Consider the following 23,759-nt stretch of genomic DNA (forward strand, 5'->3'; position numbering starts at 1 on the left):
TCTTGCCCAAGCAAGGCAAATATCAAGGCTTAAAACGAGAAATCCTAGGATTGTAATGTCCCAGTTGGTTAGTCTCTAATACTGTGATTTGACTATTTCATGATTCCACGTTCTTTGAGGAAGAAAGGTCAGACTCCGAAGTTAGATAATCAGCCGTAGCCCATCCAATAAGGAAGAACAGACTCAAAAGTCAGATAAGACTTAAGGCGCGAAGCGATAACCTACTAAACCTATGGCAGAACTGGAGGCAATAGGCGAAGAGAAGATACCGTAGGTCAGACTATTACAAAGAAGGAGAAGACGATAAGACGATCAGACGATATGGAATCATCTTCCAAATCATCTTCTAAATCTCATATTACATTGAACCTTGCCATAGGTTGTTCTGACTTTTAGTATTAGTAGGTAAGACGATAAGACGATAAGACCATCAGAGGCAAGGAATCCTTGAGTCCTCCAGTCTTCAGACTCCTAACAGAGGGAGAATCGTCTTCCAAATCTAGTAATAAAACATCCTTTCATTCTCAATTTCACTCATTCAAGAGAAAAGCATGAAATCTTTGATGAAGAATTTCTCAATCCTCAGTGGTTGGAAACTGGTTGATGAATCAGTCTTTTGAAGTGATTGGAAACTCTTTGACTAGAGAGTGAGTCACTTTTCGCCTATGCTAGCATAAAAAAAAGAAGAAAAATCAGACAAGAAAGAAAGATTATCTTTATATAGAGAGAGTTGAGAAAAGAGCCAAAAGAGGTTATTTTCAGCCTTTTTTCCCGGGTTTCCACCAAGTGAGAATCTACCCACCGATTCATCTTTCTTTGCTTAACACAGGTTGGTTTTTGGCAAGACGATCAGACGATCAGACGAGATTGAATGCTCCGAATCGTCTTCCTTCCGGCTTTCCCTTCTTTTTCTTTTGGGGAATCTTCCCCCTTATCTTTTTCCGACTTTCTCAAAAAGATCCCTTGAACTGTGACTGGGCTGCGCCTTTGATTCTGAGTACTTTATCTAAGAGTACTTTATCTAAGGGTTCTCGATCCAAGTAGATCGTAGATCAGATCGTATCGACTTTTCCTTTTCTTTTCCTTCTTTATCCAGGGAACCCTCCCCCTTGACTTTATCCGGTAAATTCCCCTTGACTTACTTAGGGGCCGAGAGGTACTAGCTCGGTATCGCATTCCCTTCTTCGAGATCGAAGATCGGTATCGGCTTTGCCTTTGATTTTCCTTCTTTCTCTGGGAAATTGTCCTTGACTTAGGGGCCGAAAGGCCGAGAGTCATGCCCTTCTTTATCCTGTGGGGAATCCTCCCCCTCTTCTATTTATTTTCTGGAAAATGACCCTTTTCCTAGGGGCCGATAGGCCTCAACTCCTTCTTCCTCTTTATGCTGTGGGGAAACCTTCCCCTTACCTTTTTCTTCTGGGGAATTCCCCTTTACCTAGGGGCCTTTAGGCCTCCTTCCCTTCTTTTTCCTCTGGAGAAACCTTCCCCTTTAAGTAGTTCCCTTCTTTTTCCTTTGGGGAATCCTCCCCTTTCAATCAAGGAAGTTGCCGATAGGCCTCGACTCCTTCCATTCTTTCTCCTCTGAGGGAATCCTCCCCCTTGCCTTGACTTTATCCGGCTTTCTCTTTTGTCTTTCTTCCGGCCGACGACCTTTACCTTAGTTCGTGGTAGATCTGAGAAGATCATAGATCAGATCGGTATCTGCTTTGCCTTTTGTCTTCCCCCTTATCTTTATGCTGTGGGGAAACCTTCCCCTTTAAGTAGTTCCCTTCTGTATCCTGTGGGGAATGCTCCCATTTAAGTAGTTCCCTTCTATATCATGTGTGGGGAATGCTCCTCTTTAAATCAAGGAAGTTTCCGATAGGCACTGAAGGAAAGTCAAGGCCGATAGGCAGTGGGCTTTCCCTTTTTCCCTAGATCCGAGGAGCTGGGGGGAATCTTCCCAAAGGTCGAGAGGCCTTGAGTGGGCTTTCCTTTCTTCGAGATTGGAGATCGGATAGGGACCTCCTTTAACTAAAGGCCGATAGGCTGAGAGGGACAGAACCTATTCCTTATCCTTAACTAAAGGCCAATAGGCCGAGAGTCGGCTTTGACTTTTGTCTTCCCTAGATCCGAGGAGATCGTAGATCAGATCAGTATTGGCTTTCCCTTCTTTCTCCTGTGGGGAATCCTCCCCTTTAAGGAAGTTTCCGATGAAATAAAGGAAAGTCAAGCAAGGCCAATAGGCCAAGAGTAGTTCCCTTCTTCTTTATCCTCTAGGGAATCTGAAATCAAGGAGGTTGCTGATAGGAACCTTAAAGAAATCCTTGAAAGTCAAGAAAGGGCTTTAGGCCGAGAGTCTGCTTTCCCTTATCTTAGTTCGTGGTAGGTCCGAGTAGATCGCAGATCGGATCGGTATCCGCTTTGCCTTCTTTCTCCTGTGGGGAATCTTCCCCTTTACCTTTCAATCAAGGAAGTTTTCGATAGGCACCGCTTCGTGGGGGATTCCTTCCCCTTTGCCGAGAGGCCTAGAGGTACTAGTTTGGTATCAGCTTTGCCTTCAGAGAGATCGGAGATTGGATAGAGACTTTAAAGAAATAAAGGAAAGGAAAGGCCTTCCGACCAAGAGTCGGCTTTGCCTTAAGAGAGATCGGAGATCGAATCGGCTGTCTTCCCCGAAAGAGTTATCGTTTCTTTGTCTTCTTTCCTTCCGGCTTTCCCTGACTTTAGTTCATGGTACCTTTTCTTTTGGGTCCGAGAGGGCCCGGGAAACCTTTCCCTTTTAGGGTCCGAAAGGGACCTACTTTGCTTTGCCTTTTGTCTTCCTTCCTTCTCGTTCACTCGCTTCAGTATACCTTCCACATCGAGAACTTCTTATTTATGCTATTACCGGGAGTTCCAGTTCTTTCTTTTCTTGTGCGATCAGCTCTTGAATTAGATCTCTTGAGTAAGGTTTCTAGACCTAGGTCAACGAAATTGAATCTAGCCTTCTATGCCGACTGGCTTTCTTTCTTTCTTCTTTTCTTTCTCATTTGCTTGATTCGCAGATGATGTAATTCTGAGAAGGAGTAGGATGAAATAGACTAATCCGTACAATCAGACTTTGACTTGGACACCAACAAAAAGATCGTACAAAGGCCCACGGATGCATCGGTGCCCACGTAGTGGGTTAGTGGAATTTCATGAGTCCTCCCTCCTTCAGAGTTATTTTAGTGAAAAATCCCAATGAGAAGGGGTTCAGATGACTTGCGCCTTTGATCATTGACAAAAAAATCAAGGGTCCGGACTAGCTTAATTAGGAGTCTGAAGTCTCATTGATAAGGAAATATTCATCTGTGGATCAAATGGAAAGCCTATCCGTAGGACAGGTCAAGCAGGGGAATCATAATCCGTCACAGTTGCGAGATGGGGCTGGGCTTAACCTAAATCAAGACATTTTAGGGCAAGCCAGCTCGTTGAGGGAGAGGGAATGAGATCTCTTTCCTTAATAGCTCAGCTCTCCCCTTTGGATCCCACGTAGCGGTAGGAAGTCTGATCAATATTCTTTGAACCTTGCCAGTGGTCAATATTCTTTGAACCTTCTTAAGTGGAAGTTCTGCTCCTTGCTCAATATTCTTTGAACCTCGTCCCAGGAGGAGTCGCAGAAATACTTCACTCCCACGTAGCGGTAGTACTTCAGGTCGGGTTGAGGCCCACGTAGCTAATATGAATTTCAGAGTTAAGAGGCGCAAAGAATATTGCGTTAGAAAGATTATCCAAAACAAATGTATCCGCTTTCAGTTGCTTTTCTTCCCATTGTAGCACTTAAATCCTTTTTAAGATCAGCTCCTTCATTCATCAAGGTAATTCACTCCTTGCCTTATCTATAGTTCCAGTCTCTCATCAAAGAAAGAAAGAATGAGGGACTAACTCCGCGCCCAAGCACCGTGTAGTGGGCCAACCAAGTCTACTCTAACCCAAGGGATGGGGAAAGAGAAAAGGCTTGATCCTTGTGCACCAGCCATCGATGCCTCTTCCCTACGGTCTTGACTAACTCCTCCCTCTCTTTATTACGAGATATTTCCATTCTTCTTTCGTTAATGAACCAAGCCCTTAGTTCATGCCTAACCTCTCTCGATCGACTTCTAATTCACGAGGAGAGTGATTGAATTAACGAACTGGAAAGATTCGTAGAAGGCGCTTTCTTCTTGGTGATTCAGAGTGGTTTAAATTTTGAACGTCTTTGGGAGTAAATAAATCAAAAACTTTGATGAGGCGTGACAGAGATCTACCCTACCACCTAGGGCAAGGAATCCATCCTTGAGTCCAGAGGCGAAATCTAATATGAGTTGCTTGACTATGAAATTAATATCGGAGAAGAGTCTTCCCCTAAAGACTGCCCCATTTATCTTGGTAAAATGTAATATGAGTTGACTTGAACTCATTAATGAGAATCAAAGAAGAAAGAAAGGTTGAAGCGCGTAGTGGATCACTGACAGAATCTTCTCATGAACCTAAAAAAGAATGAAAACCAAAGAAAATAATGATCGAAATCCATATTAATTCATTAGGCAAGGAGAAAAGAAGGAAGAATCTTTGATGAACAAATAGCGTAAGTAAAGAACTTCTCATATCGGTAGTTCTAGCTTTTTCTATCTTTCAGTGGATAGTCGGACTCAGAAATCTAGGAATGAATGACCTTCTTCATTGACCATTTTTTTCATTCATTCTCACTTTCAGTTTTCAGGATATGTGGTTATCAGCTTGACCGAGTGCTCGAGGGATAGAATAGGATTGAGATCGGATCCTTCTGCTTTCCCGCTCGACAATAAAGGGAAGGGAATCGGAAGCATGCCAAACTCAATTATTCTATGAGAAAGAAAGAACTATTCCGCAGGGAGACAAGAAGTCGACCGCTTACTAATTAGGAAGAAATGTCTCAGAGGTGTAGTACTCAGTCTTTCTTTCTCAGTCTTCAGTCTCAGTTGCCGAAGCATAACTGAAATCGGCAGAAAGAACCCTCCCGCGAGAGGTTGGTATGTAGGGCGGTCTCCGTCATAGTAGGTTCAAAGGCGATATATAGAGGCAAAACACCGTACCCCCTTAGCGTTGAGGCCAAGCCGGGGAGTTCTCATTATTTCGACTGAACTAGCCCTTGAATCTTATTAGATCAATCGCGGGAATACACAAATAAGGAGGTTACACGAGAGGTGTGGTAAGGGTCGGGGGGGTGGTGGTCCTTGAAAACAGCTACTCTTTCTCAAGCGTCGACGATAGCTATATCTATACTGCGGCTGCAAGGAAAGCAATCAATGAACAACAGCCGAAAGGTAAGACTCCTTTGTGGAGGGAAATCCTACGACTTTAAGCAATTAGCTGGGCCCTCTGGGATCCTCTTCAATGTCTGGACATGCAGAAGATCTGAAAGATGATGAAAATCTTCTTTAACATACCCAATGTTTGGACAAGAAGAAGCAGATACTCGAACTAGCTCTAGAGAGGAGGTGGAAGAGCAGAGTGCGAATTCCTCTTTCCCCTTGACCGGTGCGCGCTTATCTTCGCCAATAGTTAAAGCAGGTAAGTAAGGAAGAGTAGGAAGCTCTTTCCACCTCTTATTTAGCAGCTAACTCTAAAAAGTAAGGGTACTTTGAAAATTCTTTGAACCTTCTTTCAGTGCATCGAGAGGGTCAAACAATATTGACAGTGGAGCCAACTATACGATAGGCTCCTCCAAGAAGAGAGGGAGCTCCGCTCCGAGAAAGGGACTTCGAGAGATAGAAGTGGAGATTCTTATTGGGCTACCATAGGAGCACGGCTACCATCCTAGCAGAAGGTCGGAGAATAAGTAGCTTTCTCGGCTCCTTTTGATAGGCTTTTTTTTCTTATGAACATAAGCTGGTGACCACTCGCTTCGTCAATATTCTTTGAACCTATTAGCTAAAAACAAAGGCTCCAGATGAGTTGTCTTTCTTCTTTCTCTCTTCCTCTCAAATTCTTTGAGCCTTCTTCATTGATCTCTTTCCTTATGGCAAATAGACTGATTTCTCTAATTCAAAGTCTTTGAATTGCCCCAATGCAGCCTTGAATTTCCATTGGTGATCTAAATAATCAGGTAATAAGGAAGTACGATTAGCGGAAGGCCTAGAAGCGCAAGGCTATAGGAGCCCACTTCCCTTATCAGGCTTTCTGATAGATCGGAAGAAGTATATCTGTTGCAGCACGTAAACGAGGCAGACCCGAGCCCTTGAATGAGTCGGCTCATTAATGAATTACCTTTTCCCCTCGTCTTGAGCCTGAATTATCGAAGTAGGTTCCCTAGTAGGATAGTCGTCCGAAGGCGTAATGAACAAAAAGAAGGACGCAGATGCACAAAGAATATTGCGAGAAGGCCTATCCATTAGAGAATTTGACTCTTTGGAGGCGGAATGAAATATGCGTGGAACTAATTTCATTTTGATCTTTGTCTTTGAAAACCTTATATGTCTTTTAGATATTATGATCTTTTGATGGATTTGCGGATGAAGAAAGACTACTTGAAACTGGATAGGTTTCTTTATTTCAAAGTCTTCCTCTCTGCATTGCCCCTCATTCTCGATCTCTAATGAAAGGTAGGACTTGAAGTTATTATAGCAATTTTTCGGAATAAGGAAAGAGGTTCGCACCGGCATAGCGCTTCGCTTTCGCTTACTCATGCGAAGTGGAAGTCTGTCTAGTTCCCTTTCCAATGATCACTCTTATTCTATAATAACTGAAAAACTCCCTATTCTCAATCCCCCGCATATTTCATTCTGCCTTCTATCCTCTCTTATGGCGCCTTCTATCCTCTCTTATGGCACCTTCGCTTCGCAAATTCTTTGCTCCTTCCTCCTTGCGACTGAGGACGGGTCTGAAACCGGAACAACTCGAACTAAAAGAATCGATAGCTAAAAGAAGAAGATCGACTCATGAAAGAGCTCCTCCTGCCCCTCCCTATCTTTTATGGCGATTCGGCACATGAATCTGCCTCTACAACTATCTTTGTGATCAAGGAGAACTTCCCCTATCTTCTCGACCAGTCACTTCGTCTTTTAGTCCTTAAAAAGGGCCTTTCCCTATGACTGCCGCGAATGCCTGATTTACCTCCTTCTTTTCATGGAATGGATGGACGGTTGAAGGTAGACTAGTCAAATAAGAGTCCTTTCGAGTCACAAACATCTTAATTACAATCCCAGTCAATTCAGAAATTCAGCCTTTATTTAGTAGCCGCACATAAGCAAGAAATTCAACAAGAAGAACGAAAAAACCATCTGCAATTCTAATTCTTTCGTGGGTCACTCCGAACTGAACCAGGTGCCTGTTCAATATTCTTTGAACCTGGTTTTTCCTAAATTTAAAAAGGTCCAGATGATCTTTATCAAGCTTAACTTGGCGGAATCTCTTCTTTCTACATAAATAATAGAATGACTTGGACGTGAAAGAAGCTAATTGATTAGGGTAGAGTCTCATCCCCCCATAATCAAGTTGCGTCCACTAAGAAGGAGCGGAGCGGTTCCAAAATAACTCGACTCCAAATGATAAGGGGCGGTTCGAAGAAAGTCGACTGATAAGGAGTTAATGAACAAATGCTCATTGAACTCGACTGAGGTTAGGAAGGAGAGGGGCGAAGCGACTCGACTGAGGTTAAGAAGGAGAGGGGCGAAGCTACTCGATTGAGGTTAGGAAGGAGAGGTTCAAAGAATTTTCAAGCTCATTCCTTATTCTGCCACTTAGAAGGAGCCCTTTCTTTTTTGAAATCACTCGACTCAAAATCAAAGGATACAAAGGTTCGGACTTGAAAGCGAAAGTCCTTATTCCTTATTATGTGAAGGAGCCCTTAGATTATTAGAACAATATACCGCCTCTGAACGAGTCAGAAATCCATATTCATCTGTAAGGATCAAATAATTATCTCAGCTCATTGAATAAAGACTTCCTTATTCTTCAAATTCAAAGGAGTGGAACTCAGTCAATTCCATATGAACCTCCAAACATGCCAGAAATCCATATTCATCTGTTAAGGCTCAAAGAATGATCAAATTCTTTTCGAATTCCACACTCAAAGGTTTGAGAAGCGACTCCATAGGTGTGAAGCAGCTCGACTAAGTCAGATAGAGGCTATGTAGGAGTTGAGTTGATAAGGACATATTCATGAGCTATATACTCAAGAGGAGGTCGTCTTGACCCCGTAGCTAGGAGCAAAGAATTTGTGAAAAACCATATTCATCTTTATTTGAGCCTTGCCTTCGCACCGCCTCAATGAACAAGGGGCCTTGATTCTGGTAGTACGGAAAAAAGAGATGAAAGAGAAAAGAGTGATCGATCCGATTTCACTCTACGGTTGACTATCTCAGTTCGAATGAAAGAGAGAAGAGCGGCGCACCTTGATGGAGACATTCCCCGATGAAGAGAAGAAAGAACAAACCAAAGAAAACCAATTCACTCCAAAAAAAAAAAGATATGAAAAGAGAAAGATTGATTCCTTTTGTGATCCATAAGGAAAGAGAGAAGAATTGAACATCCCGCAAAAGAAATAAGAAGAAAACATCAGACTCCAAAAATAAAGGTCCAGGTGACTCATTCATGGAACTAATATGAACTTCTCTTTCTTTTTCTCTTCTCTTTTCTCTTTTAGAAAAAAAGAACTTTCTGATCTCTATCTTCTTCCTTCTTCTTTCTTCTCTTTTTGATTTCAAAGCACGTCGCAACTCCTTACGGAGCCTTGTTCATTGATTGCGCTCCTTCACACTCCTATCCTTATATGAGCTTCTTCCTCCCTATCTCCTTCAATATTTCACTTAACCTAGTTAGTGGTCTCATTGAGAATAAAGTCAAAGACTTTACGAGATCAAATGGGTCCTCCGGTCTTAATACTCCTAACGGAGGGGTTAGTGGAATTTGAGAAGAATTCTCGAATTAAGAGTCGCTTCGCTTCGCGCCTCCCGTAGAAGGAGTCATGAAATGGAATATGAACCTCTTCTTTTTTAGGAGTCTGAAATCCATATGAACCTGTGGTCTCATTGATAAGGACATATTCATATTCCACTTCGGACCTCTTCCATCTTTGATACATCTACATTGTTCAAAGAAAGCCTATCCTTCGGACGGGTCCTCCAGACCTCTTTGATCATAAAGGAGCGATCTAGCTATTCCATAACCTTGACTCTGGGCGTAGGTTTTTAGTGGCTTTCCTTTCATAGGCTTTCTCTTTCTGGGAGTCCATAGAAGGCCTCATAAAATAAAGCTCCAGATGAGTTTCATTGTCTTCTTCTTTCACCTTCCTCTTCTGAAACCTTCCAAACCTATACCGATAAAGCCTAGTATAGTGGGCTTTCTCTTCCCTTCTAGCCTCCTTTTTTTTAGCTCTTTCTTTATTCCTTTTCTTCCTCTCTGATTGATCAATGTTGTTGGGAGGCTTTCTCTTCACTTTCTGGCTTTTGTCTTGTCTCATTCTTCCTTTGTTCATTGATCTCTTGTCTTCTCTGAGAGCTCTTTTCTCATTTTCTCCGTGGGAGAATGAGGAGGAAACTCTCAGTCCTCAATGAACAAGGGCCTAGCGAAGTCAGTGGATAGTCGGACCCCGTAGAATTATAAGAGGTCTAGATGCGAAGGATTTCTTCATTCCACTGATTTGTTCCACATGCTCGACTGAAAGGAGAAAGGAATTTGGACCTTTATTTTTGGTTCTACATAGCTTAATTAGGCAAGAAGTCAATGAACAAATATAGAACCCGAATGGATGGTTTTATGTCTATTACTTGTTCTTCCTCCCGAGTTGAGACCGATCATTCAGATAGATGGGGGTAAACTAATGAGCTCGGATATTAATTCACTCTATAGAAGAGTTATATATCGGAACAATACTTTTATTGATCTATTAACAACAACTAGATCTACGCCAGGAGAATTAGTAATGTGTCAGGAGAAATTGGTACAAGAAGTCGTGGATACACTTCTTGATAATGGAATCCGCGCACAACCAATGAGGGATGGCCATAATAAGGTTAACAAGTCGTTTTCCGATGTAATTGAAGGCAAAGAGGGAAGATTTTGGTAGACTCTGCTTGGCAAAAGGATCGATTATTCAAGACGTTCTGTGATTGTTGTAGGGCCCTCACTTTCATTACATCGATGTGGATTGCCTCGAGAAATCGCAATAGAGCTTTTCCAGACACTTTGAATTCGTGGTCTAATTCGACAACATTTTGCTTCGAACATAGGAGTTGCTAAAAGTCAAATTCGGGAAAAAGAACCCATTGTATGGGAAATACTTGAGGAAGTTATGCAGGGGCATCCCGTATTGCTAAATAGAGCGTTTACTCTGCATAGATTAGGCATCTAGGCCTTCCAACCTATTTTAGTGGAAGGACGTGCTATTTGTTTACATCCATTAGTTTGTAAGGGATTCAATGCAAACTTTGATGGGGATCAAATGGCTGTTCATCTACCTTTATCTTTGGAGGCTCAAGCAGAGGCGCGTTTACTTATGTTTTCTCATATGAATCTCCTGTCTTCAGTTATTGGGCCATTTATGTACCAACTCAAGATTTGCTTATTGGACTTTATGTATTAACGAGCGGGAATGGCCGAGGTATTTGTGCAAATCGGTATAATCCATCTAATCGCAAAAATCATAAAAATGAAAAAATTGACAATAATAACTATAAATATACAAAAGAACCCTTTTTTTGTAATTTCTATGATGCAATTGGAGTTTATCGCCAGAAAAGGATCAATTTAGATAGTCCTTTGGGGCTCCGATGGCGACTAGATCAACGCGTTATTGCTTCAAGAGAAGCCCCTATTGAAGTTCACTATGAATCTTTGGGTACCCATCATGAGATTTATGGGTACTATCTAATAATAAAAAGTATAAAAAAAGAAATTCTTTGTATATACATTTGAACCACTGTTGGTCATATTTCTCTTTATCGAGAAATCGAAGAGGCTATACAAGGATTTTGCCGGGCCTGCTCATATGGTACCTAATCCTCCGGTATCTCACTCAGCTAAGTAATTATATGACACCGGTATGAATTTTGTTCTCTCCGGTTCAACTAGGACCATAGGTCCTGAATTTCTACGCTAATCAAGATCGAGAAAAGGAAGTTTTCTAATCATTAACTCAAACCTATTATCGAACCCCACTCAGCGTAATATGGAGGTACTTATGGCGAAGGGGTCGATCTGGTCTTTCACAATAAAGTGATAGATGGAACTGCCATTAAAGGACTTATTAGCAGATTAATAGATCACTTCGGAATGGCATATACATCACACATCCTAGATCAACTAAAGACTCTGGGGTTCCAGCAGGCCACTGCTACATCCATTTCATTAGGAATTTATGATCTTTTAACAATCCCTTCTAAGGGATGGCTAGTCCAAGATGCTGAACAACAAAGTTTGATTTTGGAAAAACACCATCATTATGGAAACGTACACGCAGTAGAAAAATTACGCCAGTCCATTGAGATATGATATGCTACAAGTTCATATTTGCGACAAGAAATGAATCCTAATTTTAGGATGACTGACCCTTTTAATCTAGTCCATATAATGTCTTTTTCGAGAGCTCGAGGAAATGCATCTCAAGTAGACCAATTAGTAGGTATGAGAGGATTAATGTCAGATCCACAAGGACAAATGATTGATTTACCCATTCAAAGCAATTTACGTGAGGGGCTGTCCTTAACGGAATATAGAATTTCTTGCTATCGAGCGCGGAAAAGAGTTGTGGATACTGCTGTACGAACATCAGATGCTGGATATCTTACACGTAGACTTGTTGAAGTAGTTCAACACATTCTTGTACGTAGAACCGATTGTGGAAGCATTCGAGGGATTGACGTGAGTCTTGGAAATAGGATGATTCCAAAAAGAATTTTTATCCAAAGATTAATTGGTCGTGTATTAGTGGGCGATATATATATGTGCCCGCGATGCATTGGCGTTCGAAATCAAGATATTGGTATTGGACTTATTAATCGATTAATAACCTTTCAAACCAACTAATATCTATTTGGACTTCCTTTACTTGTAGGAGTACATCTTGGATCTGCCGATTATGTTATGGACAAAGTCCTACTCACGGGGACCTGGTAGAATTGGGAGAAGCCGTAGGTATTATTGCGGGTAAATCTATTGGAGAACTGAGTACTCAACTAAGATTAAGAACTTTTCATACCGGCGGAGTATGAACAAATAGGGGGGACTGCAGAACATATACGAGCTTCTTTTAATGGCAAAATCAAATTCAATGAGAATTTGGTTCATCCCACACATACACGCCATGGGCATCCTGCTTTTTATGTTATATAGACTTGTATGTAACTATTGAGAGTGAGGATATTATACATAAGGTCACTATTCCACCAAAAAGTTGACTTTTAGTTCAAAATGATCAATATGTAGAATCAGAACAAGTGATTGCTGAGATTCGCGCGGGAACATACACACACTCTTAATTTAAAAAGAGAGTTCGAAAACATATTTATTCTGACTCAAAGGGAGAAATGCATTGAAGTACCGACGTGTACCATGCACCCGAATTTACACATAGTAATGTCCATTTCTTACCAAAAACAAGTCATTTATGGATATTATCAGGAGGTTCGTGCGGATGTAGTGTAGTCCCTTTTTCATTCTACAAGGATCAAGATCAAATTAACTTTCATTCTTTTTGTGTCGAAAGAAGATATATTTCTAACCTTTCAGTAAATAATGATAAAGTGAGACAAAAATTTTATGGTCCAGATCTTTCTGGTAAAAACGAAAGCGGAATTCCTGATTATTCAGAACTTAATCCAATCCTATGTACGGGTCAATCTAATCTCACATATCCTGCTATTTTCCACGGTAATTCTGATTTATTGGCAAAGAGGCGAAGAAATGGATTCATCATTCAATTTGAATCACTTCAAGAACGAGAAAAAGAACTACGACCCCCTTCCGGTATTTCGATTTCAATACCCATAAATGGTCTTTTTCGTAGAAATAGTATTCTTGCTTTTTTCGATGATCCTCAACACAGAAGAAATAGTTCAAGAATTACTAAATATGGGACTATAGGGGTGCATTCAATCCTAAAAAAGGAGGATTTGATTGAGTATCGAGGAGTCAAAGACTTTAAGCCAAAATACCAAATGCAAATGAAAGTGGATCGATTTTTTTTCATTCCCGAGGAAGTGCATATTTTACCAGAATCTTCTTTCATAATGGTATGGAACAATAGTATCATTGGAGTAGTTACACGACTAACTTTAAGTATAAGAAGTCGAGTAGGCAGATTGGTCCGAGTGGAGAACAAAAAAAGGATTGAACTCAAAATATTTTCTGGAGATATACATTTTCTTGGAGAGATGGATAAGATATCCCGACACAATGGCATCTTGATACCACCAGAAAGAGTAAAAAAAAAAAAAAATCTAAGAAATCAAAAAATTGAAAAATTGGATTTATGTCCGGTGGATCACACCTACCAAGAAAAAGTATTTTGTTTTTGTTTGACCTGTAACCATATATGAACTAGCCAACGGTATCAATTTAGTAAAACTTTTCCCACAGGATCTATTGCAAGAAAGGGATAATCTGGATCTTAGAGTTGTCAATTATATACTTTATGGAAATGGAAAACCAATTCGGGGAATTGATGGCACAAGCATTCAATTAGTTCGGACTTGTTTATTGTTGAATTGGGACCGAGACAAAAAAAGCTCTTCTATCGAAGACGCGCGTGCTTCCTTTGTTGAAGTAAGTACAAATGGTCTGGTTCGAAATTTTCTACGAATAGACTTGGGGAAATCCGATACTGCGTATATGAGAAAAAGGAGATCCGTCAGGTTCAGGATTGATCTTTAATAATGAGTCAGATTGCACCAATATCAATCCATTTTTTTTCTATTTATTCCAAGACAAGGGTTCCACAATCTCTGAGTCAAAATCAAGGAACTATTCGTACGTTGTTCAATAGAAATAAGGAAGGCCAATCTTTGATAATTTTGTCAGCATTGAATTTTTTGCAAATGGATCTATTCAACGATGTAAAAGATTATATTGTCATAAAAGAATCAAGTAAAAAGGATCCTCTACTTTCAATTAGGAATTCGTTAGGACCTTTAGGGGGCCCCTCAAATTGTGAATTTTTATTCATTTATGACTTAATAACTCATAATCCGATCTCCCTAACTAAATATTTGCAACTTGACAATTTAAAACAGACTTTTCAAGTACTTTAATATTATTTAATGGATGAAGACGGGGGGATTTTCAATTTCGATCCATGCAGCAACATTGTTTTCAATACATTTAATTTGAATTGGCATTTTCTGCATCATAATTCTCACAATAATTATTGTGAAGAAAGACCTACAAGAATTAGTCTTGAACAGATTTTTTTCAAAATGTATGTATAGCCAAAAATAGACCACACCTAAAATCGGGTCAAATTATAATTGTTGAAGTTGATTCTGTAGTAATAAGATCAGCTAAGCCTTATTTGGCCACTTCAGGAGCAACTATTCATGTCATTATGGCGAAATCCTTTACGAAGGAGATACTTTAGTTACATTTATATATGAAAAATCACGATCTGGTGATATAACGCAGGGTCTTCCAAAAGTCGAACAAGTATTAGAAGTGCCTTCGATTGATTCAATATCGATGAGCCTAGAAAAGAGAATTGAGGGTTGGAACGAGCGTATAACAAGAATTCTTGGAATTCCTTGGTGATTTTTGATTAGTTCTGAACTAACGATAGTGCAAAGTCGTATCTCTTTGGTTAATAAGATCCAAAAGGTTTATCGATCCCAGGGGGTGGAGATCCATAATAGACATATCAAAATTATTGTACGTCAAATAACATCAAAAGTCTTGGTTTCAGAAGATGGAATGTCTAATGTTTTTTCACCTGGAGAACTCATTGGGTTGTTACGAGCGGAACGAACAGGGCGTGCTTTGGAAGAAGCGATCTGTTATCGAGCCGTATTATTGGGAATAAGGAAAGCATCTCTAAATACTCAAAGTTTCATATCGGAATCAAGTTTTCAAGAAACTGCTCGAGTTTTAGCAAAAGCCGCCCTCCGAGGTCGTATCGATTGGTTCAGAGGTTTGAAAGAGAACCTTGTTCTAGGAGGAATGATACCAGTTGGTACCGGATTCAGAGAATTAGCGCACCCTTCGAGGCAACATAAAAATATTCCTTTATAAACCCCCAAAAAAAAATTTTATAGGGGGAAATCACTAGAAGAAATATAGGCTTTAATGTCGCTTGGGAAAAATGAAAAAAGAACATTAATGTCGATTTTGAAAAGGCGGACCTTTAATGTCGGTTTTAAAACGAAATTAAAGCTTCGCCATTTTGAAAACCGACATTAAAGGTCCATTTAAATTTTAATTTTAATATTTTTATTTTGTGAAAAAATTAGACACTTTAATGTCGGTTTTCCACCGACATTAAAGGTCCATTTAATTTTTTTTAATAATTTTTTTGTGAAAAAATAACATTCTCTCTCTTATTTACCCTTTTCGACCGTCTGCTATACGAAGATCAATGCGATTTCTTCAAATCTATTCGACCATCTCCCTCGTCTTCTCCGAACGACTCCCCTTCATTTCTTCTCCGATCGACGCCACCATTTCTATCGCCGCCACGATTGTTGTTCTGTTCGCCCACCCTTGTAATCAAATTCGGCCGCATTTCTCTCCTTAGATAGAAACTCGTCCGTTCGTCTGTCTTCCTCTCAGATTCTCATTCTCCCTCTCACATTCACAGCAACAACGGTAAAATTTCCATCTTCTTTCAAGTGGTCGCGATTTTTTTAATTTGGGATTTTTAGCATGTTTTTTTATTTCGATTTAGATTGCTGTAAATAAGGATGAAATGGTGGAGTTGCGTTTAGTACAAGCTTCTTGTATTTGGTAGATGAGGTGTAGTGACAGGTAGGCAACCAGGTTAGAGAAGTTGTGCTATGTTAAAATCTTCGCCAAACTAGAAGTTCTTACTTTCTATTGGGTCCATAAAAAGGAATCAAAAAACTATTCTCTTTAGAATTAGCTTAACTTAGGCGGGAAAATGAACGAAGAAAATAAAGCTATAACACTGCTGTAGTTGCAAGAAGTTCTTATAAAATCGGCAATAAAGTAGGAATGTAGAGACTTTTAGATTTGAGTAATACCCTTTAGCATATCAGAAAATTTTTGTCTTACTTCGTACCTTTGAAATTGGATGTGACGGTCAAGGTGTTCATCAAAATCTCATTTCTAAAAAGGAATTTAATCGGATAATTATTTAAGCTCGATCAAATGATCCTTTAGATCAGTATTTTTTAGTGCAGCAAATGCATATTAACATGAAAGTCAAGCTTAACTTGAGACTTAGAAAGTGTATTCTTGTAAGAATAAACAAAAGGAGTGAAGGGACACCAACTATATGGTCACTAGAACCGATTGGAGACTTGTGTATAACCAATAATGATTTTTCTTTTGATAAAGCAACTAGTCTGGTATTTTCTGGTGAGCTGGTGCGTTCTAGCTTGGTAAATTAGTTATGCAATAGAAGTAACAAAGTCAAGAGGATTTACATCAGTGTAATTGATCTTCAAAAATTTTGTAATAGCGGAGGTGTAGATCTAATTGCACTGTGGATGCAGACCATATGCAGCTGAACCACTTAAATCCTTGTTCTTATTCACTCTGCTCTTGATTGTGTATTGTCTTTCTTGATTTCAGAACATAGTGTAACAAGTTAATGCAAACTTTTGACATGCCATTACGTATTATTTGAAAATTTTCATGTATGCTCAACATTAATTTCAGTTACCACTCTTTCCTGTGGAAGTATGTAGAACTTAAGTATGCCTGAGGATATGTAGAACTAAATTTGCTTCTAATAGATATATCTTTTGTTATTATTTTTTGTCTTATTATTTTACATGATTATAGTTCGAAACCTGATTGGAATACAGAGAATAAGGTTTAGGGTTATATAGAACTTGTTAGTTTTTGGAATATGGATTCAGTTTAAGTTTACTTAATTTCGTTGTTTTGTCGATTTTTTTTTAGATTAAACTGCATCTTATATAATATGGAGAAGTCGTGGATGCAAAAGAATAGAACGTCATCTGAGTATGCTTATGGGGTTGAGATGTTTATTAAAAATGGGTTGAAGCATTCAAAGATGTCGAATGTCATGGCCTGTCCTTGTTTAAAGTGTGTGAATGCAAAAACTTTAGATGTGAATACAATTAGAGATCACTTGTTTTTTAACGGCATCGATCAAAGTTATCAAGAATGGATTTTTCATGGTGAATCACTACCAATAAAGAGAAACAATGAAAGTGTCTTTAGTAGTGTAAAAGAAGAAATTGACGAGGATGATGTTGATGACACAATTGGAATGTTTGAAGGTGCACATAATTATTTTAATGACAAGTCATAAAATTTTGAGGAACTAGTAGATGATGTCAAGAAACCATTATATCCTAATTGTACGAATTTTACCAAAATATCTACGTTGATTAATTTGAAAGCTAAATTTGGATGGAGTGATAAGAGTTTCACTGAGTTATTACAATTAATTTCTGACATCTTACCTACTCTCAACGAATGCCCTACTTCTACTTATGAAGCAAAAAAAAAAATTGTGTACTCTTGAAATGAAGTACGAGAAGATTCAGGCCTGTAGGAATGACTGTTGCTTGTTTAGGAAAGAACTGTCTGATGCAAATGTATGCCCCTCTTGTGGTATGTCAAGATGGAAGATTCCTAAAAATTCGAAGAAGGAGGTTAAGAATGTTCCAGTGAAAGTCATGTGGTATTTCTCCCCAATTCAAAGATTTGAAAGAATGTTTCGAAGCAAAGAAACATCAAAATTATTGACGTGGCATGGCAGAAAAAGAGAAATGAATGATCTATTACAACATCCAAAAGATGCATTATCATGGAAAAAAATAGACAATTTATGGCCAGAGTTTGGGTCAGAATCTAGAAATCTACGTCTTGCACTTTCCACAGATGGGGTAAATCCGCATGGAGATCTTAACAGTAGATATAGTTGTTGGCCAGTTATGTTAGTGACATACAACTTACCTCCATGGTTGTGTATGAAGCGAAATTTTTTTATGTTGACCGCACTAATATCTGGTCCCAAACAACCGGGAAATGAAATAGATGTTTATTTAGCTCCGTTAGTTGATGATTTGAAAATACTTCGGCATGATGGGGTGGAATGTTACGATGCATATCAAGATCAATGTTTCAGGCTAAAAGCTATTTTATTATGGACCATTAATGATTTTCCTGCGTATGGTAACTTGTGTGGTTGTACAGTCAAAGGATATCATGCATGTCCAATTTGTGGGAAGAAAACTTCATCAATTTATTTGCCAAAAGGAAGGAAGATGACATATATTGGGCATCGCAAGTTTCTACCACGTCATCATCCATATAGGAAACAAAAGAAAGTTTTCAATGGTGCACAAGAATTAGAATTGGCTCCAGAACCATTTAGTGGGGAAGAAATTTTCATACAAACAAGTAAGTACAAACACTCATTTGGTAAGAGAACTATGAACGAAAAGAACAGTGAAATGAGTTCTTCAGGAACTTATTGGAAGAAAAAATCTATTTTTTTTGAATTAGAATATTGGAAGTTTCTTGATGTGCGACATTGTTTAGACGTGATGCACATTGAAAAGAATGTCTGTGCAAATCTCATCGGCACATTGCTTGATATTCCCGGTAAAACCAAAGATGGAGTAAAAAGTCGATTAGATCTGGTTGAATTGAACATTAGATCAGAGCTAACCCCTCAAGTAGGGGAGAAAAATATCTTTTTACCCCCGGCATGTTATACATTATCTCGAGCAGAGAAGTTGAGTTTTTGTAAGACACTATTTGAACTGAAAGTACCAGAAGGCTATGCATCGAACATTCAAAGTTTAGTGTCACTCACAGATTTGAAACTGTATGGACTTAAGTCGCATGACCATCACATTCTTATGCAATAATTGCTACCTGTGGCAATTCGTGGTATTCTACCGAAACATGTAAGACTTGCAATTATTCGGTTATGCTTCTTCTTTAATGCTATATGTAAGAAGACAATTGATACATCACAATTGAAAGGAATGCAAGAAGATGTAGTTGTCACTTTATGTCTATTGGAGAAGTAGAATGCAAGAAGATGTAGTTGTCACTTTATGTCTATTGGAGAAGTATTTTCCACCATCATTTTTTACTATAATGGTACACCTTGTAGTGCATCTCGTAAGAGAAATTGAGTTTTCTGGACCTGTTCATCTAAGGTGAATGTATCCTTTTGAACGATATATGAAAGTCCTAAAAACTTACGTGCGAAATAGAAATCGACCAGAATGATGTATGGTAGAAAATTATATTGTTGAAGAGGCTATAGAGTTCTGTTCTGAATTTATTGCTGGAGTTAGTTCTATTGGACTTAACTTATCTGTAATAAAAAAGAATCAAACATGGATAGAGCATTATCAGCTTCTTCTTTTATCAGACCGAGTAAGGAGCAGTTAGATCAAGCTCATCTTTATGTCATTCAGAATGTAAATGATGTTCTACCATACGTCGAGTACGTGCTAAATCCTATCTATTCTCATTATATATAAGTTGTTTATCTAATTACTTAATAACTTGTTATTTATGACAGACAACATATAGAGAGTTTGCGTAAGCTTAACTCTGGTAAAGCTCGAAGTAAACAATGGATTCAAGAAGAGCATAATCGCTCATTCAGTCGCTGGCTGTCCACACGGGTAATCACTACAATCATACTCTTTTATGTTTGTTTTGGATCTAACTAAATCCAATATATTGTGTAGGTTGCACTTACTCTCGAAGTACCTAAAAATTCTATCACGCCTTCTTTAAGATGGATAGCTCACAGACCTTCTCCAGATGTGGCCACTTATTCTGGTTACATAATTAATGGTTATTACTATCACACAAAAAGGCGTGATGATATTAGGAGAAGTCAAAATAGTGGAGTTAGTATAACCGCTGCTATGATGCAAGTCTCTAGTTCTAAGGACAAAAACCCTGTCATGTCAGATATGACTTTTTATGGTGTAATACGAGAGATATGGGAGATTGATTACCATCAATTATCTTTTATTTTATTTAAGTGTGATTGGATTGACAATAGAAGTGAAGTCAAAGTGGACGAGCTTAGGTTTACCATCGTTGATCTCAAACGTATTGGACATAAATCAGACTCATTTATTTTAGCCACTCAAGCAAAACAAGTATTCTATGTCCAAGATTCTGCAAATTCTGAATGGTCGGTGGTTTTAACATTTCCACAAAGAACTATTGAAGAAGATTTCTTTGAAGATGAAATAGGAGATGCTTCAAGAGTGTGGTTATGAAACCATTAAAAGGATGCCTAATGTTGATACACCTAATGAGACTGATGATACAAATTCAACTTATATTAGACATGATTGTGAGGGTAGATGGGTAGAGAAGGGTATGTCATTACTTTGCTTTATAATGTATTTAATTTTAGAGTTCGTAATATAATTGATATGCTTATGGTATCTTATTACTTTTCTTTATAATGTATTTATGTTTAAAGTTCGTAATATAGCTGTTATATTTATGGTATGTCATTACTTTGCTTTATAATGTATTTATGTTTAAGTTCGTAACATAATTGTTATGCTTATGTATGTTGACTTTGCTTATAAATGTATTTCCGTTTTTTGCAGATTCATAGATGGAGGATAGCAGTGAGGATGAAAGAGAAATGCTTCCAGAAGTAAGAAAGAAATCATTTGTTCCACGTGGGCCAACTACTATGTTTGAGTTGGCCTTAGTGAGAAATTATGGGCAAAAGTTGCCCATTCAATTTAATGAACACGGACAACCTGTTGGAGCCACGTCTAAGAAAATGCAAAGTTACATTGGTGTGTGCGTTCGACAACAGATTCCTATCACATACAACTCTTGGAAAGAAGTTCCGAATGAGCTAAAAGATAAAATCTATGATTGTATATCGGTATGAGTTCTATTATTATGTTTTCATATAATGTAGTTTGCTTTACACTCTAAGTTTAACTAAGTTTAACTAAGCTTAACTAAGCTTTTCTTTTTTATGTGTAGATGTCGTTCGATTTACAACCCAATGCTAAACATTCTATACTTATGTCTGCATCAAGAAAGTTTCGAACGTTCAAGACCACGTTAACTCAGAAGTATATACTTCCGTCTAAGGATTAACCATCACTCTTGCAGTTTCCTCCTAAAATCTATTCTCATATAAATCAAGAAGATTGGGAATCGTTTGTGGATGCTAGACTAAGTGAAGAATGAGAGGTAAATAAGTTTAAATTTTCACTTTAATTTTGTTTTGATATCTAGCTACAAACTAATACGTTGTACAGGATTATAGTCGTATTCAAAGGGAAAGAAGGTCGAAATGCGTATACAATCACCACATGTCACGTAAGGGATATGCTAATCTTGCCGATGAACTAGTGAGTATTTCTAATTAAATTGAAGAATTTATCTTAATATGTTGTTGTTAATTAAATATCTATCTTTTGTTGTAGAAAATAACGCATGATGTTTCCTATCGTTCAACTCTTTGGAAAGAAGCACATAAAGGAAAAAAATAATGATTATTTTGATGATGCTACTCAAGATTGTGCCTCTCGGATTGTAAGTATACTTATGATTACAATATATAACCTTTTGTTAACCTAACTGATGATGAATTGTTTTATACTTGTATTGTTTTATAGGATGAATTAGTTGCAACAAATAAAAATGAGGACATCTTGACTGACGCATTGGGTTCCAAGGAGCACGGTGGACGTGTAAGAGGCGTGGGTGCTTTCGTCTCCCAATCACAATATTTCAACACAGTAAAAGGGAAGGAGAAAATGTGTCATAAAGAAGAGGATGACTCGAGATGCAAAAGTGACAAGAAGAGAAGTAATCACTCGAGGTCATCGATTGGAAGTATTAATATAGATCTTAATGCCAATGAGGACACACCTACCAACAAAGGAGTGGAGGTAATTGACTTTGTTGTCACTTTTAGTTTTTTAACGATATAGGATCAATTGTTCTTAACTATGCTTTTAATATTTGTAAAGGGAACACCATGCCAATTGTCTATAGGATCCATTAATAATATTGTTGCAGTAGCCACGATAGTTGAGGATAACATTGGATGTCCCAATGTTAAAGTTCTAGTCGACGTGGTTATGGGAGAAAATTTGACTATACCCAATCCAGTGAAGGGAAAGATAGATACTTTAAATCAAGCATTGGGTAACATTATAGAATGGCCTCGTCGGCTTGTTTCTACGATCAATGACAAACAAGTGTGTATCTTTTTTTACTATTTAAGTTTTGATTTTATTTGTATATGTATTTTGAATTTAGAACCTTGGTTGTGATAGGAGCATTTAACTAGGAAGGATGTCATATACCCTTCAAATTATATTGACGTTAACGGGATTATTAAGCTTTTAAACAGACATGCTGTGAACAACATGAAGGATGTAGACATGATTCACATCCCAATGAACGAGCTAATATTTGGAAGTGATAAATTTGTTTATTTAGCTCGTGAAGATTTGTTGCATTACTGCGGAATGGTTGAAATCGGCTAAATGTATATACTAGCGTATATTACGTAAGTAGACAACTTATACTCATCTTTATCTTCAATACCACTGTTGTAGTTAGTTTGCTGATATTTTAACTATGGTTTCTTTTATTTAGATGTCTTTGGGATAAATGTGACTGTGCAAGGAATTTTTTTGTCATTGACCAATCAAAAATATCGTCACATATCAAAGATCGTGATCTTCGATCCAGAAATTTAGCCAACCAGCTAGAAGCAGTTAACTTGGAACAGAAAGTGCTAATTCCATATAATACCGGGTAAACAAAGAAGAGAAACACATTAATAAATTTCCATTGAGCTTAAATGTGTACTCACATTGAAGATGTTGTTTATTGTAGTTTTCATTGGATGTTGCATGTTATCGATCTTCGTGAAAATTGCGTTTATGTTTTGGACTCTCTTCGAAGTAAAGTCAATGAAGACATTCATGGAATCATAAATGTGTAAGTGTATTCACTTTATTACTTCTTATTTAACTTTCTTGTCTTTTAATGTTTCAAAATATTTAGAGGGTTGAAGACATGGCAAGCGAAACACGATCTATAACGCTATCGATCAACTCCAAAATGGAGACCTGTAAAGGTAATTTTCATTTACATGTAATTATTTTTTATGAAACATAAGATTAATTTGTTTCAATTTATATACATGCAGTGCCCTCGTCAATTGGATTCTGTAGGGTGTGGGTACTACGTGCAAAAGTACATACATGAGATTGTGCATAATTCTAGTACTTCTATTACTAACCTTGTAAGTTTCTACTTTAACTTTTTACATATTACAATTTATGATCTAAAATCATACTTTCCATATCTTTCTCTTTGTCTGTAGTTCAATACCAAAAATGCATATAGGCAAGAGGAGATTGATGAGATTCGAACTGAATGGGCAACTTTTGTTAGCAGATTTGTGTAAGCTTTTAAATGTGTTTTTTGGTCGAGTTAAGTTAGTAGTTGCTTTTTGTAGTTAGGTTAGTAGTTGATTTTTGTAGTTAGGTTAGTAGTTGATCGAGTTAAGTTTTTGTAGGGACGTGCAGTCCTATAGTTTTTTGAACGGCAGGTGGTCCCGTACTAATGTCGGTTTGTTAGATAGTTTGTATATATACTTTAGTTAGTGAAGG

General features: G+C 38.1%; 1 long non-coding RNA gene and 1 pseudogene across 1 annotated transcript; both read left to right on the top strand.

Moving 5' to 3' along the window:
* The first annotated feature begins 5,414 nt into the window (after positions 1–5,414).
* Positions 5,415–13,801, top strand: LOC127150300 (DNA-directed RNA polymerase subunit beta''-like; annotated as a pseudogene).
* Positions 13,802–21,123: 7,322 nt separating this feature from the next.
* LOC127150342 (uncharacterized) lies at positions 21,124–22,013 on the top strand. The gene is made up of 4 exons (XR_007822653.1): positions 21,124–21,315; positions 21,384–21,476; positions 21,552–21,660; positions 21,744–22,013. It is a non-coding gene; the product is annotated as an uncharacterized LOC127150342 (long non-coding RNA).
* Positions 22,014–23,759: the final 1,746 nt, after the last annotated feature.

The sequence above is a fragment of the Cucumis melo genome, chromosome 7, assembly GCF_025177605.1.
Source record: "Cucumis melo cultivar AY chromosome 7, USDA_Cmelo_AY_1.0, whole genome shotgun sequence".
In the NCBI taxonomy this organism is placed as follows: Eukaryota; Viridiplantae; Streptophyta; class Magnoliopsida; order Cucurbitales; family Cucurbitaceae; genus Cucumis; species Cucumis melo.